The sequence below is a fragment of the Fringilla coelebs genome, assembly GCF_963513975.1.
Source record: "Fringilla coelebs genome assembly, chromosome: 12".
NCBI lineage: Eukaryota > Metazoa > Chordata > Aves > Passeriformes > Fringillidae > Fringilla > Fringilla coelebs.
This window is the reverse complement of record NC_140038.1, coordinates 20372968-20391790: the sequence shown is the minus strand read 5'-3', so window position 1 is coordinate 20391790 and position 18823 is coordinate 20372968. Positions and strand designations below refer to the sequence as shown.

Genomic DNA, 18823 nt, shown 5'->3' with positions numbered 1-18823 from the left:
AGAGTTTAACTGATCCTGTGTGCTGACCCCACTTCCATGAAGGTGTTTATTTGCAGGGACACTCCCACTGCAGGGATGGAACTGCAGCTGCTGGAGTGGGAGAGGATGTGCCAAGCTCCCTCTTCTGCTTTGCATTTGCTTGGCCCAATAGAAGCATCCAGAATGTGATAATCTGCATCCAGAACTACACAGAATTATGAAATATCTCTTCAGCCTGGAGGGAAGAAGAGACCCCACGGAAACCTTAAACAAGGTTATAAAAAAGAGGGAAAGTAACTTTTTACACTGATAGATGGTGATAGGACAAGGGAGACTAGTTTTAAACGAAAAATGAGAGAGATTTACATCGGGAGTTAGGAAGGAACTGTTCCCTGGGAGGGTGGGCAGCCCTGGCACAGGGTGCCCAGAGAAGCTGGGGCTGCCCCTGGATCCCTGGCAGTACCCAAGGCCAGGTTGGATGGGGCTTGGAACAACCTGTGATAGTGGAAGGTGTCCCTGCCCGTGGCAGGGGGTGGAATGGGATGATCTTCAAGCTCCCTTCCAACCCAAAGCAGTTGTGATTCTGTGATTATCCCCTACTTCTCTGAAAGAGAGAGTGAGAACTTATGATTGATTCCAGTAAAAGTGAGATCATGCTTCATATGCAGGGGCCTCTGATTTTCCTGATGCAATGAGATCTGGATGCTCAAAATTATGATATATTAAAATTTAATGTTTTGGAAGTTTTATTATTTTTCTTTATAGGAAATACCAAAATAAAATTTGATTTTGCTGGATTTATGGCTTGATCACTCACCCTATTAAGAGTAATGATTGCACTCTCTGACCTTGTAGGGCACCAGCTATGAAATTTGAGATGATGGCCCAAACATTTTTGCAATACAACTCTTGGCTAGTGCATGACAGGCTATTGACTGAAATACTGTCAATGCACAAATGAGATTATAACCAGAGAAGGTCTTGATTGCTTTGGTCTGTTATTCAATACTCTCTTCTCTTATAAGCAGCTTCTTGGCATTTTTTTCAGGCTAACGTAGACCTTCCCTCCCTGACAAATGACAGGAGTTGATTGTATGGACAGACTCTTTGCTGCAGTTTTTTTTATCTGCAGAAGACTCATCTCTAGCAGGACTCTTGCTCTTGGTGTCTGCACTGCCCGAGTCCTGTGCTCTGTCAGAGCTCTCTGAGCCTCGTTGGCTGTTCAGTATTGCAGGAAGTCTGATCTGGCTGTGATGGAGAGAGCAGGGGCAGCCTCACGTCCTGCTGGGGCAGCGTTCCATGGCTGCAGAGGGAAAGGATGGCTGGAGCACTCAGCTTTCATTTCATTTAAATGAGCAGAATTACTTTACTTCCCCCCTAGGTATAACAATTATTAAGAATTTATATTGCTATTCATGCTGTATAATAATGAACAAAAACTGGGTTTGCACTCTTAACCTTTGCTGTTAGGTAGAAATGGAGAAGCAGCAACAGTGACTCTTATGAGACCAGATAAATTTGCACTATCACACTCACTGCCTCCTTTTACACTTTGGGAGACAGAGAGTTTGTGCTGTATCATCCTTGGATGTCCCCATTGTGAAAAATAACCAGTTAATGCCTTTTTTAAATTTCTTCCATATGTTTCCAAAATAAATCTATTCATCACTTAAACAAACCCACCCAGCATTTCTCATGGATTCTGATTTTTCAGTTAAATATTGTTTGTATTTAAATATAAATATTGTTCAAAATGTAGCATTAATATTTTGCCTACTGACAAGCAGTTCTGTATCTTATTAAAATTTAAACAGCCATTATGTACATGAAAGTTTTTTGTTGTACTTTGCAAGGTGCTATAACAATAATTACCCGAGTGCATCAATCATTTTTCATTGCCCCATTTGTATCATGGGGATAAGTAGCTCCAATTAAAATCCCATTTTACATAAATAGATATGGTTTGAATCAAACCACAGTCTGTTTCCACTTCTGAAATGCTGGCCATAGGATATCTTTTTCATTATTCAAAATGTATGATGTGTACTGCTTATCTTTTTGTGCTTGAAAAGGCGTAAGTCTGCAGGCAGACATGCCTTAGTGCAGGTTTGGCAGGGAACAAATAATTGTTACTGTAATTAGCTATCAATTTTACTGTTCCAAACATTTTAGCCAAAAAGCTAACTAGTATAATCACATGTTTATTCCTGACACATTATACTTTGAGTAAGCAGAAGTGAAAATGTTTAATATGAATTAACAGCTTCAGGAAAAATTATAATTTTTCTATTACTAGTGATTTCCCTTCTACCACAGCAGCTTTTTCTGCTAAATGTGCTCATATTGTCAGTTATTGTGGAAAACCAAATGAGGGGAAACTTGGGGAATTATCTTCTGCTCCACTGTGATTAACTCTGCAAGGAAACAAATCAGGCTTTCCCATTCACACCTCTGCCAGAGGCTGGTTCCATTCCCAGGCTGCAGCTCAGGTAAAGGAATGCTCTGCCCTCTGGGAATTGTAGCATGTCTCTGCCTTCCCAGGCTGAGGCAGTACCATCCACCTCGGTTTTTCTTCTCCCATCTGTACTGGCTTGGCCCAGCTTTCAGATCTCATCATTTTTCCTTCCAAACCTGGGAACATCTTGGCTCCAGAGGGTCAGTTCAAACCCCCCTGTTCCTGCAAAGCCTTTATACACTTTCTAAGTTGGAATGTTCAAATTGCAAATAGATCAGAATTCTCTATGCTGCTCCAATGGGCTTTTAATATAATTTCTGCAGAATCTGGAACTCGATGAGCAGAAAATTGCAGAAATCTCAGCGACTCCAGCAAAAGGGCTAAACAGTAGTTTAGGTCACACTGTGCCTTCTCTGTAAATTCCCTTTCTTTTCTCAGCCCAGTGCTTTGCTTCTGGAGAAGCTGGGAACAACAGTGACATTTGAGAGAGCCCAGGCTGTACCAGGTGTTGATGGCCTGGACACTCTACAGCCTCTGGGAGCTTCATCAGAGGAGAGCTATGGAGTAAAAATAGGGAAAAAAATGAAACAGGACTGGAAATTCAAACTGAGAAGAGGTTTGGATTAGATCTTAGGAGGAAATTGTTCCCTGGGAGGGAGATGAAGCCCTGGCACAGGTGCCCAAAGCAGCTGGGGCTGCCCCTGGATCCCTGGAATGTCCAAGGCCAGGATGGACAGGGCTTGGAGCAGCCTGGCACAGTGGAAGGTGTCCCATGGCAGGGGTGGGACTGGGGGAGCTTTAAGGTCCCTTCCATCCCAAGCCATTCTCTGATTCTGTGATTCTACAAAAAGTGCAAGATTCAGGCTCAAAAATATCCTAAAGTCTTTATCCTGGATATTTAGGCATGTGCTTAAAGAGACATTTTGAGGCTGTCCAAAATGAGGACAAATTAGGAACTTACACCAAATGATTTAGCTCAGTTTTACAAGGACTTTTCTGACTGCTGCCTTTTTGCCTCAAATCAGTGTCTCCCACCTTCATGTTCCTGCTGCTACTGCTATGACTAAACCCCTTATTTGTACCACACTGTAATCACCAGATTCCTCCTCTGGAGTGCTGAAGCAGTAGATAATGTCCGTGTTTTTATTTGTCAGGTCAGGAGCACCAATTCATAGCTCAGGGATCATCAGCACCGTGAGCTGACACCAGAGTCTGTCCAGCTGCTGTTTTCTTACAGTCACACAACAGAAAATCAATGGTGTCAGGAACACTGGGATAATTCTACTGTTACAATCAATACATGCTGATTAAACCAGTTGTGTCTGTTGGGTAAATTTGCTGCATCATAATTAGAATTATTAATTAAAAATAGGAAATCAATTGACACAAATTAAGCAAAAAAAGAAATTTGCTTTATTTCTTTGACACTCTCTCCAGAGGCCTCAATAACTGTGACAACAGGGACGTGACCAAGTGGCATTTGTCAGTTTTTTAATGCTGTCCTGAGTTTTAAAAATTGACTTATAAACCCTGCTAATGCAGCTCCCAGGAAATCACACAGGAGATGTCTTGTGTGCAAGAAGCAGCTATTTATTTTATTACAGTCAGTCATTATTCCCTGCCTATCCAGGAGTAAAAAGCAGGAGTCATGTGCGTGGCACTGGGGAGGGGAAGCAGCTGGGGAACGAAAGCCTTGGGGAGCAAGATGAACTCATCCCCTTCCCACGTTGTTTTCTGTTTTCAGATAACAAGGATAAACAAATTGATCATTTCTGTGCTGGTTCTAATGGGCTTCTCATTCCTGACTACTTCCTATAATGTGCTGGTGACCTTCATTATTTTCAGGGACACATTATGTGGGACACTAAGGCAGGGACAGCAGGAATTCATGCGCTCTTTCATTCAGCTCTTTATTTTCCTCTCTGATTTTTTGGGATTTTATGTAGTTGGGGTTTTTTCCTTCTTTTAACATATCTCAGTGCTCTTTTTCTACATACTCTTTCTCCTTGTTTCCTCCTACTCTTAGTGATTTCCCTTTTTCTGTCTAATACTTTCCATGCCTTGTTTCTTCCCCCTGTTCTGCTTGCACACATGAAAGCAGGAAAGTGCAGGACTCTTTTGGGTCTTTGTACTCCTGTGTTTTGCTCACCTACAGCCAAATATTTTCTCTGAGCTTTCACACCTATGAAAGATGTGAGGGCAGAAAGGACAACTGGTTTGGGTAAATGTGTGACTGGTCACTGCTGGTGCTGGGTAATATGATGATCTTTTAGTAATCATTGGTGGTACACTGGGACTGTATTGTTCAGCCTGGAGAAGAGAAGGCTCCGGGAGACTTCAGAGCCCCTAAAGGGGCTAAAGGGGCTCCAGGAAAGCTGGAGAGGGATTGGGAACAAGGGATGGAGGGACAGGACACAGGGAATGGTTTCCACTGCCAGAGGGCAGGGATAGAGGGGTTATGGGGAAGGAATTGTTCCCTGGGAGGGCGGGGAGGCCCTGGCACAGGATGCCCAGAGAAACTGTGGATTCCTGGGAATGTCCAAGGCCAGGTTGGATGGGACTTGGAGCACTCTGAGATAGTGGAGGTGTCCCTGCTCATGGCCTGGGGATTGATGATCTTCAAGCTCCCTTCCAGCCCGAAGCATTGCAGGAGTTTATGATCTCATTCATACAGCTTTTCTAGTCCTAAACCTGTTTTTTAAGGTGTTTTACAATAACAGTATTTCATCGACGTGTATTTCCAAGACCAGTCAAAAGTAAGAGCAAATAAAAATGTCTTTAGTTTAAAAGCCAGGGACAGATTGAGTGGTTTGCACAAGAATCAGGAAAAGCAGAGTTGTTAAAAGTCCCAATTCCAAAGACTTATGGCCATGTCTCAGGCAGGCTCAGCAAGCTGCCAGTTTGGACCTCCCTGGCAATGGACAACATATGGAAGCAGGAGGATCCATCCACTATATCTGAGCACAACTGTTGAGTACCTTAAAATTAAGCTGTAAAACCTGGGCATCAATAAAAATCTTTACAGCACTTGTGTAAATAGTGTAAAATAAGGTGGATGTACTTGAGCAGTCAGAACCTGAGAGGGGAATTCTGGCAGCTGCGCTCGGGGTGAGTTGTGCTCCCAATGGAAGCCATAAAGGGCTCCCACGAGGAAAATGGTCCCATAATTGAGACTTGAGAAAACAAGGACTTGGATCGACAGCTTCAAATCTTTTTTGCTCAGATTCCACCTGGCAGTATTTTGTGGGCAGCAGCTCGATGCTCGGTTGCCAGGACAAATCTGAGGAGAAATCAGGTTATAAAGCTACACTGGGAAAACGAGTGGTGTCTCTTGCTTTCCTTTCAGTGCGCTGTGGATCAGGGTAATTAGAGTTTCAGCTTTATAAATCTTTGTCACGGCATTTGTCACATGTCACGGCTGTGGCCCTGCTCCACCACGGGTCCTGTTGCCATAGGTGAGATGTAAACAGCCATCAGTGGTTCTTCTGAAACTGCAGGGCAGGCAGGAGCAAGGGCAAGGTTATCTCTCAAGGTGTAGCCGTGATGAGCTACAATTGCTGTTTTTCCAGAAGCTTTGAAAATGGAATTAGTTAGCTTATGCATGAAAGTGCTTGTTGTTTCTTGGCAGTCAAGTGCTGTTTTGATTTTTAATGAAATTCACAGTATTTGCATTATGAGGTTATAATTATTTTTAAGTCCATGGGTGTAAGAATAAGCCTGAAGTCTTTTGGCTGATTCAAGAAAAAGTAATACTAGAAATCTGTGTTCACCTCTGACATGCTTAAAAACTTGAAAAAAATACTGTTATCACCTGTAAATTGTTGATTGTAGAGGCCAGCATTTAAAAATGTACAGAAACTGATACCAAAGTTGGAAAACTTGAATCTTTTCCCAGACTGCTGCTAGAAAGTTGGCTTTAGCTCTTTCCACAGCTCCTCTTGCATTCCTAGGAAGGAGCAGGGACCAGGACATTGGTTTCCAGCACTGACCATTGGTGGCCAGAGCCACCACAGCTGGGAATTCAGAGATTTTTTTTTATGCAGTCCCTAAAGAAATGTTGCTGTGCTGCCTCCAGCCCCATTCAGCTGCTCCCAAGGAGTCGTTCTGTGATCCACTGACCTGCTGTGTTGAGGAATCACAGAGTAGTGAGGTAGACTCTGGAAGGAGCTGATTGAATTGCCATGTTTACTGCAGTTTCTCAACAACTTCCTTGCTTTGCTAGCAAATTTGAAAGGTTAAAAATGCAGATTTTTAAAATTATGTGCACCTGTGTTCTCAAGTCTCTGTGGGAAGTCACCTTCTTCAGCTTTTAAGTGCACAGACCCAATAATTTCCACTACCTTGATCCTGATCCCTCAGTTTAATTTTGTGCGCCTTTCAAGAGTCAAGGATAATTCTTGGGCTTATAATGTTGCTTTCAATCTTCTTTCTCTCAGATCTGCCTAGGAATGAGTGAAATGAGTCAACAGTAGAGGTTTTTTTAAGCCTTCTTCAAGTTTTACACCAGCTCCCTGACAGAAAATGTTAGAATTCTTTTAGTTTGACAGAAATTAAGGCTGTGCCAAAAAGAGGAGACTGCATAGATGGGAGTTGCAGAACAATTTCCCCCTTTTGCTGGCTGTGAGGTCTCTGTAAGGGCAAGTCCTTCTGGTGCAATATGAACTTAATTCATTTACTTGTAACAATTTTAATTAACAAATACTTGAAGAAACTCCAGCAGTTTCTGTCTGTGGAGTTTTACTGCCTTTTGGATCCCTTGCCTTGCAAAAATTCCAATTGTGCAACGGTGGCAATCAGCAGGGAAACAAAACCTTCCAGGGCCCAGCACAGTCTATGGAAAATTTTGCAGCAAATATTGTGTAACTTGGGTTTGGTTTGTTAGAGAGCAAGTGAGGGAGAAGATCAGAACAGGTCTGTAAGAAACACTGTCAGGGTTAATGGGGATGGAAGCAAATGGAGAGAAACAACTCTGGAGAATCCCAGATTTCCTTGCAGAGAGTGGTGGAGCTGGGACCTGGAAAACCAGGAGGGAGAATCCCAGGAAGTGTCACTCAGTGTCCCAGCCCTGGCTGAGCAGGACAGAGGGGCTGGGTTCCTTCCCCAGGATGTTCAAGTCCTGCACCAGCCACATCCCACTGCAGTTTGCATCCCAGGGATGCTCTTTGAATCAACTTTCCACTTTTTAAACACTGCTATTGATGAGAAACAGAAGGAATACTTTATTAATTAATCTCTGTATACATTAAAGAGTCATTTTTTATCTGTTTAATTCAGCACAGGACTATAAATGTAGTGAAAAAATATACTACAAGGTACTTAGAGCATAAATTGACACTTTAGATCTTGGAGCTGTCCTATCTCAGTGCTATCACTTCCTTTCTGGGGAGTTTTGTAGTTTAATGTAATTTGATTGTCTCAGTTTCCCTTCTCTGAAATGGTGATTAAATACATTTTCCAGGTCATAGATGGACCCTGAGAATTAATCAGTGTTTGCATGGGACTCTGGTGATGGAGGCAATTCTGTTAAATGTGCAAAACCACATTTACATACCTACAGACCCTACATGTTCTGTTCTTATTGCACAGTTTAGAACCCAAATAGTTGCATATTTTCACTTTTTTATTACACCAGCATACTTTGAATTTTCTTTAGTAATGTACTCTGAATAATTAATCACTCAACGAATAATTATCCATTCCAAATAAAACTACTTGATTACTAAGCCTGATGAGGAAAATCCAGTCAGGAAAGAACCCTTTCAAAAACAACAACATTCTGCAGATATCCTTAATATTTAAAGAGTGAGCTATATTTAGTAATTCTTCTGAAGCAGGGGGAGAGGAACGGATGCTAATTTCCTGTGTCATCAGATTTGTGCATGTGTGTCAGCAGCATTCCTAAATCACCACCCACCACACAGTCACCATCCTACAGGCATCAGGAACATCCAGCATTTCCCTGGGTGCTTCCTGTTGTGGGCTCGTGCCTCCTTCTGCTCATTGATCATTTAATATTTGGGGGGTTTGGTGTTTGCTCTGCTCTGAGGTTCTGCAGGGAGCAGGGCACCTTTCTTAGCCAAGGAAGCAGCAAAGTTGTGGAATCAGTGTCATTTTCCAGATGGCACTCACTTAACCCACAGAGGCCAGCCCTTATCAGAGATGATTACAGATGATGGAAAGAAATTCCCTGGCTGCAAAGGGCACTGGGGTGAGCCCGAGGTGCTGCTGATGGCACTGTGCAGCATGGCCAGGGACAATCTAGGTGATGGTCTCATCACACAACCTCTTTTTCCCTGTGATTTTTTTAAGGTATTTCTCTGCTGCCACTAGGAGAATGTAGAGATCTGAACCTTTAAGGGAGTCTGGCATTTAAGACCTTTAATGCACAGGTGCTGTGCTCTCTTCCAGCAAAATCCCATTCACTTCCCCGCTGCCATCCAGCCAGGAAGTCACGTGTCTGTTTTGCTTTTTCCTTGTCAGTGGCAATTGTCACTAAAAAGCAGAGAAATTAAATTAATCCCGGGGTGAAGCTGTTCCACAATTCCTTGGGCTGCAGCTGAACCCCCAGGAACTGACACCCCGAGCCTGGGAAGTGGAGCTGCTGTGTGGATTGTCCTGGTTTCTGTGAGGCTGACCCATGGAGAATGCTGCAGGCACAACCAGGTTGTTTGTAAACAATGAGGAAAAACATGTGGAGTGATGATTTCGTGTTTCTGCCTGCCTGACACTTGATGGCTTAATGCAGGAATCCACAATGGGGAAACTGTTCCGAAAGCACCGGCTTCCATATGGCTGGGATTTTGTCAAAACATTTCAGCTCAGTACACCCCTAACTGATTGTGAGCATGAACAGTTTTGATCAGCCTGTTTTTCAGAATGTAAAACAGTTTAAGAATTGTCTGTTTTTAACATCATAACAAAAAAGTTTCACTTCCCAGTTTAGAGCAACTTCTGCTTTAGAAATTGGCATTAATTTACGCTTCTGTGAACAACATTGGAACATGTTGGGAAGTCAAAATAAAATACCAAGGTTTAGACATCCAATCTCAGTAATTTATGAGACAAGACTTTCCTCTCCTGCCTGGCTCTCCAGAAGGAAACCCAAACCCCACTGGTGGACAAAGGAAGCTGAAGGGCCATAGGCAGAGGTGCCTTAATGTTCTGCCCAGCACTCGGGGCCGGTGCTTTGCTTGCTGAGGCTGCTCTGCTTTCTCAGCATTTGCATCCTAAAGAAGTGGTGCAGGAGAGCTGCAGCACTGGTGCAGTCTAAGGAGCTGCTCTAGGGACGCTGGGCTTTTTCTGGCATAAACCTCTCCTGATGCTGGGCTCTGTGTCCTTTGCCTTTCCCAACACACCCAGGGACATGCAGCCTTTGGCTCCTGGTGTTTTTGCTATGCAGTATTGGTCTGCCTCATGATTATCTCTTTATTAACAGCACATCCCACGTCTCTCTGCCTGAGTGATGTGAAAAGGGAGTGTCATATTCTAATATTTCAGTATTTTTGCTTTTTTTTCCCGCCAGTAGTTTCAGACTTGCTATTTTCTGTTGATAAATATCAGAAAGGTTTGCAGCAACTGTGCTGAGTCTCACAATGTGTTTAGATGAGTGAACGTTCCAGTTTTTACTGGGTCACACAGGGCAAGACTTTTTTACAAAACTGTTTCTTTTTCTGTGCCTGAAAGGGACATTACTATTAATGGTTTATAAGAGAAAGGCAGCAGTGTATTTAAGATATCTTGAAGACATTAGGTAACATTAAAGAGCCATGTGAAGGTTCAAGTATGCCCAGAAGAAAAGAGAACAGCAAGTAGCTGGTGTGGATACCTGCACACAGCTTTTTGTAAGCCTTTGAACTGTTTTAGATATAAAAGACACCCCTTTTTCAAAGGCCACTGGGCTTTCTGCTGCTCTAATTCTCTCTGAATGTCTGTAAGTAACAGAATTCACACTAGAAAAGGTAAGATTTTTCCTAGATTCAGTTGCTGGGGCAGAACATCCTTTAAGCTGATATTGTTCAGTTGAAGAGCAGGGCACAGGTGACCCAGTGATAGGACAAGGAGGAGGTGTTTTAAACTAAAAGAGAAGAGATTTTGCTTAGATGGTAGGAAGGAATTCTGCCCTAGGAGGGTGGTGAGGCCCTTGCACAGGTGCCCAGAGCAGCTGTGGCTGCCCCTGGATCCCTGGGAGTGTCCAAAGCTGGGCTGGGCAGAGCTTGGAGCCACCTGGGATAGTGGAAGGTGTTCCTGTCCATGGCAGGGGTGGAACAAGTTCTTTAAGGTCCCTTCCTACCCAAACCATTCCAGGTTTCTATGATTAGTCATTTGGAGGTAATTGTAGCAAAGAGAATAAGTGATTCTTTTTACTCTCTAGCTACACTATTGGAAATAAAAGCAAATACAACAATCCACAGTGTTTACTTTGTGTTTTAGTATCAACACAATAAAATAAATCGCTTATTGACCATCTTAAAAATGACTGATGAGTCAGGGCTGTGAGTTATGTTATGCATGAAGGATGTGCTTATCCATCCCCCTGAAGGGGAAACTTGATGGTACAATTTGCAGCTGTTGAGGTGGATCCAGCATTTCTTCCATATCCATTTCTTGATTTTCCCCATTGCTCAGCCAATCCTGATCAGCAAATCCAGGTCTCAATTCTGCTCCCTCTGCTCAGCAGCTGCAAGAGAAGGGACACATCCCTGAATAGGAAGGACAGGGAGAAGGAACATCCTCTACCCCTTGTTGTAGTGACAAGAGGCTTTTCTCCTTTAAGCACTGCTTTAACTGCAAATAAAGAGATATTGCCTATCTGGCAAAATATCAGCAGGGTGACCTTCAGCAAGGCTGGCTTTGTGCTCTGTGAAAAACAAGGAGCTGAGCGCGTCTCCAGAGCTTGGCAGGGCAGTGTTGGTCCTGCTCGATCCCCTGCAGTCACACAGGCTGGAAAGGTGACTCCAGGGGTTGGATCAGGTTGCTTTCCACATGCTGGATTCCCCAGGTGAAGCATGAAGTTGTCCTGGCCAGCTGCAGGAGCTGGGGAGGATGTGACTGAAGGGCAGCCAGCCTGGGCAGCCTTCTGCAGCTCCCAGTGTCCCTGTGGGTCTGCTCCAAACTGCATCAAAGTCAGCTGGAATTACTGAACCTGGGGGGGAGGGTTTGCTTCTGCTCCCACAACTGCCTTGGCTGTTTACTTAGATTATTTCGAGTAGGAAGGAGCCTGTGTGGATATCGCATGTGGCTTTTACACACCAGGCACTGCTGTTGTGCCAACAGCTCCAAATCTCCAGGGTCAGAAGCCTCTCTGAGCAGCTCTGCTGCCACCACCCCTGAGCCCCTCCAACACTAACTTCTTGAAGGCTGCATCTCCTCCCTATCCCTGTCCTGCAGTGTTTTAGGCATATCCAGTGTACTTCTACCCCTTCTTGCAGGCAAAACTGATTTTACTTCTGTGCAGAGGCATTGCCAGAAAATTTCATTACCCAGTCAATGAAAACATCCAAAGTCCATTACAGATGTTGAGAGAGAATGTTTTACCCAGTTGGAAGACTGAATTTGGAAGTAAGTTACTTGCAGATATTATTATTGCAAGCCTGTCCTAGACAATAATAATGAAGTATTGATGGAAGTTTTGCCAGAGCAAAGACTGCTGGGTTTCATACAGAGGAAAGATAGTATCTTCATTTAGTTTTATTAGACTCTTGATACTCTGCCCATGTATTTTTTAATTCACCACAGTAAAATTCTAATTAAAGAACAGACTTTGCTTCCCATTAATATGACACTAAAAAAAAAAAAACATTTTAAAGAATGCAGCATCTTCTCCACAAAAATTATAATGAGAAGACAAGCTGCCAGTGTTGTATAGAATGTTGTCGCTCCCTTATGAAGCGTTTCATGATTTTAAACTCCTTGTAAGATCCAGAGTGTCAGTAGAGTTAAAGGCTCATTAAACAGAGCAGTAATTTCTACAAAAAGAAATAGGAAATATTCTCAGGTTTTTTTAATGTTCTAATTTTCACTTCTTTTGAAGCGTCTGTCAAAATAACTCTTAGTAGAAATTCTGTAAACGCCACACTTCAATATCTGTCAGGAGTAGAAGTTGTTTCTTCCTTCTTACTGGTTCCAAAATATATTGAGTTCATTACAGGATTTGATGAGGCTGACATCCAAATACTTAACTTTTCTTTGACTTGGAGTGGTTTTGTTTTCATTTATCCAAAAGACAAACCTCAGCTAGGTAACTGTTGTAAGCATTCTGCAGAATACCAGAGGAATGTTCTTTAAACAAGAATTACTTTGGAAAGCAAATGTTTCCTCAGAGGATACTAAATAAACTGCAGGGTCTCTAAACTGCTGAGCCTGAGTTAGGTACCACATGTTAGAGAGTCAGTGACTAATGAGATCATCATCCAAGATTAAATCAGGACCCAATCAGCCACATGTTCTGTATCTGATTCAGAGCAGGAACTTCAGAGAGAATCAGCAAAATCTTTCTTGAAGGATGAAAATCTGTTCTCCTGTCCTTAAGAAAGGGAAAAAAAAAAAAAACCTAAACAAAATGAAGTTGATTTCTTCCTGTGAGTAATAATTTATTCATTTTGGGAAAAATCAGCTGATGTTTCCTTCCCAGCTTTCCATTTCTACCTGATGAAGACTGATCCATAAACTGGGAGGATGAGACTGATTGCAAGTCCTGCCAGCCTCAGATTAACCCCAGGGGTTTTCCTTTTGGGTGGATACACAAATGCATATTTACATATGCAAAATACATTCTCTGGGCAGTCTTAGAGTGGTAAACACTGAGACTGGCATTTTCTTCATTATAATTGTGTGAGCTGTGACTGAAAGTCTGGCTTTGGAGATAAAAGGAATCCGGGATTGGGAACCTTAAGGCTGCAAAGCTACAAGCTCAGAAGTCAGCCAGTGCCAGGGTACCCTGTGCTCACATAATTAAAGAAAATATCATAATTCATAGGTTCAAGTACTGAATTACTGCTGTCCTTCCAGCCTTTCATCTGACATTTTATTTTTGTGACACCAGTTCCGTAAGTCAAATGGCTTATTTACATGGGATGCTCCCTGTTTGCTTTGGGGAACCAAATGAAAGCAAATGAAGAATAAGAAAAATCTCTTCAAGAGTGTCATCAGGCTGATGTTCAGGTGGTTCATCAGCAGGGACAGAGCAAAGCCCTGACACGTGGGTGATGGACTGAGAGCACAGGGCTGGCACCCTCCTTGTGGGCCACTTACTGCACAGAGATTAAACATTTTTGAAGGGCACTTTTATAAATTTGGGTTATTTTGAGTGTTATTGACATGTGTTGGACGTTCCAAGGGTGATCAGTCTTATGAGGTTTTTTGGGCTGGAATCAAGTAGATCAGCAGGTGATCAGTGACCTGTCAGTGACCTGGCTCATGCCTTTAGCAGTGTGTTGGTGTCACTTGAAGGGCTCAGCTCTGCTCAGAGCCAGCATGAAGTGCTGGGAGGTGTCATTGTAGGGGAATTCCCTTTTCATGGACCTTGTTCCAAACCTTTTGCTTGTCTGCTGTTTGCAAAGGTGTTGAACTGTCCCAAAAGGAGTCATGTTTGTGCAGGGAACAGACCCAGCTCAACACAGGGCTGTAATTCTGCTGAATAAAATGCAGGGGATAAAAACCTAACTGATTATTTTAAATTATCCTTCATTATAGTCAGGAAATATATGTTTTACCTTTTGGTGTTTCTTTGCCTGCTTTACATTAGCTGGGTCAACCATCAGATTCCAAAACTGAATTAGACAAAAAAAACCCCACCCAGAGCTAAATCCACATTTCACCTCAATTTGTATGCACAGAATCACTTTACAACACTACGGTTACATTAAGAGGAGAATCTAGTCCTAATTTCAAAGTAAATTCTAAAATAATCTCTCTTAAACCATGTCCTCCTAGATTTAATAAGTTAGTTTTATTTCCTGTTTGCATTTTTAAGAGCTAGTATCTCATTTAAACATTACAAACTGAATTTGGAAATATTCCAGAATATTGATTATCGAATATGAGCACGTTCTGTGCTGTAGCAAATTTGTAGAAAGCTGCTTTAAAGTGTGGGTTAATGGAAGTTCCCCATCAGCCCAATATGGTCCTGAGTCCTTGGGCCAAGGAAATCAGACACTGGGTTTTTTCAGCTGTGCCTTGTGCGGGATGCTTGTGAACATCCCACTGACTTTGCAGACCTGCAATACAGAACTGGCCCTGGCTATAAAAGAGCCAGAGGGAGGCTGATGCTGAGAGCAGAATAAACTCAGACCTTGAGACCACAGGTAGTGGTGCTGCTGTGATAGAAGATTCTGTTTTCATATGAATGGTGTGTGTGCAGTGATAGAAAAGCTCTGGAATAGCACTTTTGACCCTCTCTCGTTGGGATAAGTCACTCCACAAATGTCACCCCTTCCTTGGGAGTCCTTTTATTCATTTGTTACCTTTTCAAACTCCTGTGTTTGCTTCATTGTGCCTGACTTGTGCTGCTGCACTGGGTCTCCCTATTGACCCAGAACACAGCAATTCCCTCATCAGCCCTACAGGGATAAGCAGCCCTTGGAGGGCACAGGAGCACTTCCCCTGTGCCCTCAGTGTCTATTTACCAGGACACAGCTGCCAACAGGATGCCATGCACAGCCACAGCAGGAGCATTTCTTCAGTGCAGGAGTGGCTAAGCATGCTGGAACAGGCTCCCCAGGGGAGTGGTGGAGCCACCATCCCTGGAAGGGTTCAGAAACCAGCAGATGTGGCACTTCCTGATATGGTTTAGTAGGCATGGGGGGGTTCAGTTGAAGTTGGACTTGGTGATCTTTGAGGTCTTTTCCAACCTTAAGGATTCTAGGATTTGATGATTCTATTTGCAGAGCCTGCAGGAGTTAGCCCTCACTTCAGGAAGGAATTGAGGTTTAGTGTGGGAGAAGAGATGACAATAGAAGGAAAACTCTTGGTGCTGCTCTGACCAGTCTCCTCTGAGGAGAGAATCCCTCCCCTGTCACAGCACCCTGTGCACACCAGTGTGATTGTGCTTGGGCACCCAGCTTCATCCCTCACAGAGCCACATTCATTTTTACTGGTGACAGCTCATCTCCAGTCACATTTCCAAAGGTGAAAAAGTGAGGAAGTTAGCACGTTTGCCAGGGAATGTGGGCACGTAGCTGAAATATGGCGCTTCCCTTCAATGTAGCTTCTCCCAGGAGAACAGGGGCTGTTTCAGCCTCATCCCTCACGGTATTGACATCCCCACATGCAGCTAAGGGGAGCATTTGTACCTCCCTGACATCACCTCTCTCAGGTTGCTTTCCTTATTGATGGTCTGGTTAAAGTCTCTGTATCATTTTGACATTTTTAATGGCATCTGCATTTACAGCAGAGCGCTCGTGTGAGCTTTAATCAGCTCTCTGTTCACACGTTGTTGCTGTTATTATTTATCTCTATTACAGTAACTCACTGAGGCAATCAACAAGAGCAGGATCAGACTGTGCTAGGCTGGGGCTGGGGTTTAAAATGGTCTCTCCTTGTTCATGGGAGGACTTGCTGATGATCCCAAAGTGCAGCAGGATCCCGTGGCTCTGCACCTGCTTTGCTCTCTGTCTCTGTCCCAGAACCCGGAGTCACCGTCACACACCAGCCAGGATTTGCCACACTGATGTATAGAAAAAAAATACCTTTTGGTTGCTGAAGTCTTTTGCTTCTTGTGTTTTATAATTCTCTACCAGGAGCTACTAGATCCCAGTCCTGTAGTCAGTTACACACTCAATTAGTCTCACACCTGAGCGAGCCTGCTGAGCTCCATGGAGTTAATTGTATGAATAAGTACTTGGATTTTAGCTTATCATTCCTGTATCTACCTTGATAAAGGTACAGAAGTGCCCACAGTGCAGATCTCAGAGTTATCATTATATCATTATATAAATATCACACCATGTTCCAGTGAAATGACTCCACAGTCATTGGAGTCCTTGGAGTCACTGCAATGTGGGACTTAGAGGAAAGGGGAATGAAAAGCAACAGCAACCGGTAAACTCTGAGCAGCAAAGATCTTATTTTCATGGGAGGTTACTGCAGTGTAAAAAATCAGGTGAGGATGAAATTTCATTATCCAGATTTTACACTGATATATTGCTAACAAATTTCACTGAATTCCCTTTGGTGAGATTGTGGGGTGAAATTTGCTACAGGGAGGAAGCAAACGTGACCAAATACTGCTCGTAAATAAGTGTTCAAACAGGAGGGACTTGCAGAAAAGGAGCTGTGCTTGGGGCAGGCACTGTACAGTTGAAACAAGATGCTTGAACTAATGATGGGAAATGGTTTTCCCTTCCTACAAATGGTTTTCTTTTTCCTTCACTTCCTTTCAAAGTGAAAAACAGAAACCCATCAGACAAATCAGATGCTTGGAGCATCCACCTGAGACATGAAAGTGCAAGGATAGAATCATATCTTGTAATGACTGTTATTTATTCATATTAGGGAAATTAATTGCAACTGGAGCTGTATCAGCTCAGAAGAAGCCACAGTCTGCAGTTGGGGCTCTGATGTGAGGTGTGGGAAGGCAGGAATCAATCCCCAGAGCACACAGGGTGCAGTTTGATCCCTGAACTCCACTTTGCTGTGCTGAGGGACATCAGCTGTGCTTGTGTGGTTCAGGTTTGTGTCCTTTATGGAGGTGCAGAACTGCATCCCTTGATGTTCAAGTTGTGCAGAAAACAAATCAGTGTTTCTGGAATGGAAACTGCTGGGGAACTCCAGCAGCTCCAGCAGCTTTGCTCCCTGCCCCAGAAGGCTCGCACAGCCTTAGCAAGTGTCTATGTGAAATAAAGATAGATCATCTCTTCCCACAGATTCTCAGTAATAATTTAAGTCTTATAAAGAGTAAGATTTTGTTTGCTTGGCTCCCAGTGGTGTTAGAGAGGAGCTATCAGCCCTGTTTACAGCTGGGGGGAAGTGAGGCAAAGCAATAAAGGATCCGGGATGAGGCACGAGTGGGATCGTGCACAGGGGGACATGGTGTGCTCTGCTCCCTGCAGGACATGAATCCTCTGCACCTGCATCCCCTAACACCCTGCAGATCTTTTGGAGACCTTGGATTTGTCTTCTGGGGGTTTATTTCGGCTTTTAACACTTGCTCAAGACACACAAATTTGTAAACTGGTAATCAGCAGTGCAAATTAACTAAGAGCTGTCTTCTTTTTCTGCTGGATATCCTCACATTGACCAATGAGTATCCTCCTTCTCAAAATGAGGGATAATAAATAAAAATATTGCCAAAATTACTGGATAGAAGCAATTTTTCAGTGTGGCTTTATAGCCAAGTACTGTAGAAGGAGAGGGCTATGAAATTTCCAGGACAAAAGCACAGGCTTAAGTGAGCTTTACATTGCCTCACTAATCCTGGAAACAGATCCAGGGCTGAGAAGCAGCCTGTGTCACCTGGGATTAGTTTCCATGTTTGCAAATAAAAGAGTTTGTGAAGACAGCCCTGTTGCTGGGATTCCGCTCTCCTTTCCTGCCTGGCAGTGGGTTGGTGGTGAAATTGAAACCAGTTCTGAGCACAGCCAGCTGTGCCTGGAAAGCCATCAGTAACTGTGTCCTTCCCAGTAGCCTGCTCTGAATAGGATGAGGATTTTCTTGATCCTTGCCACAGCTATAGGCTGTAAGCAGAGGGTAGGGCTGCTGAAGAAACCCTTGTTTTCCTGCAGACTTTTTGCTGAGGAAATCTTCACCTCCGGTGTTTGCTTGAGCTCTGTTCAGTGCATGCAGCTCAAAGAGGTGATGTACAGGTGCTGTTTCAAGAGCAAATCAGGAGAAACTGTTCCTGTAGGGCTGATTTCCCCCTCCCATCCTCCACATGCTCTTCAAAAGAGAAGGGACCAGGCAGGATTATCACGTGAGGGTTCTCCCTGTGCCTTAAAGTATTCCATAGGGAACTTCCTCTCCATGGCAGTGGCCAGAGGGTTTGGGGTCCTTCTGTGTTGCTGTTATTAGCACAGGAATTACCTGATACCTTCACTCCATACCTTCATCCCTGAGCCTGGGCAGCCTCAGGACGTCCTGTCTCCAGTGTGATTTCCTCCCATCTACTTAGTCCAGACAACGAAAATAAATAAATAAATAAATAAATAAATAAATAAATCAGAAAACAACACCAAGGAGAAAGCTTTCTTTAGATTATCTTGTATGTTATCTTATGGGAACATAACAAAGAAACAATATTTGATGACATTATTAAATCGACAGGATTTGCTTGGCAGCACCACCTGCCATTAAGTGCACTGCAGGCAGGATGTGACCCTCTGCATCTAATTCCACTATAAATTCATTCCTTCCAGCAATCTAAGAGCACTAAGAAACAGGATATTAAAAGATTTC

At 43.4% G+C, this 18823-nt stretch overlaps 1 protein-coding gene across 2 annotated transcripts in view; it reads left to right on the top strand.

Moving 5' to 3' along the window:
- The window catches only part of MEGF11 (multiple EGF like domains 11), a 184150-nt gene that overhangs the window by 73718 nt on the left and 91609 nt on the right, over positions 1–18823 (top strand). The window lies entirely within an intron of this gene.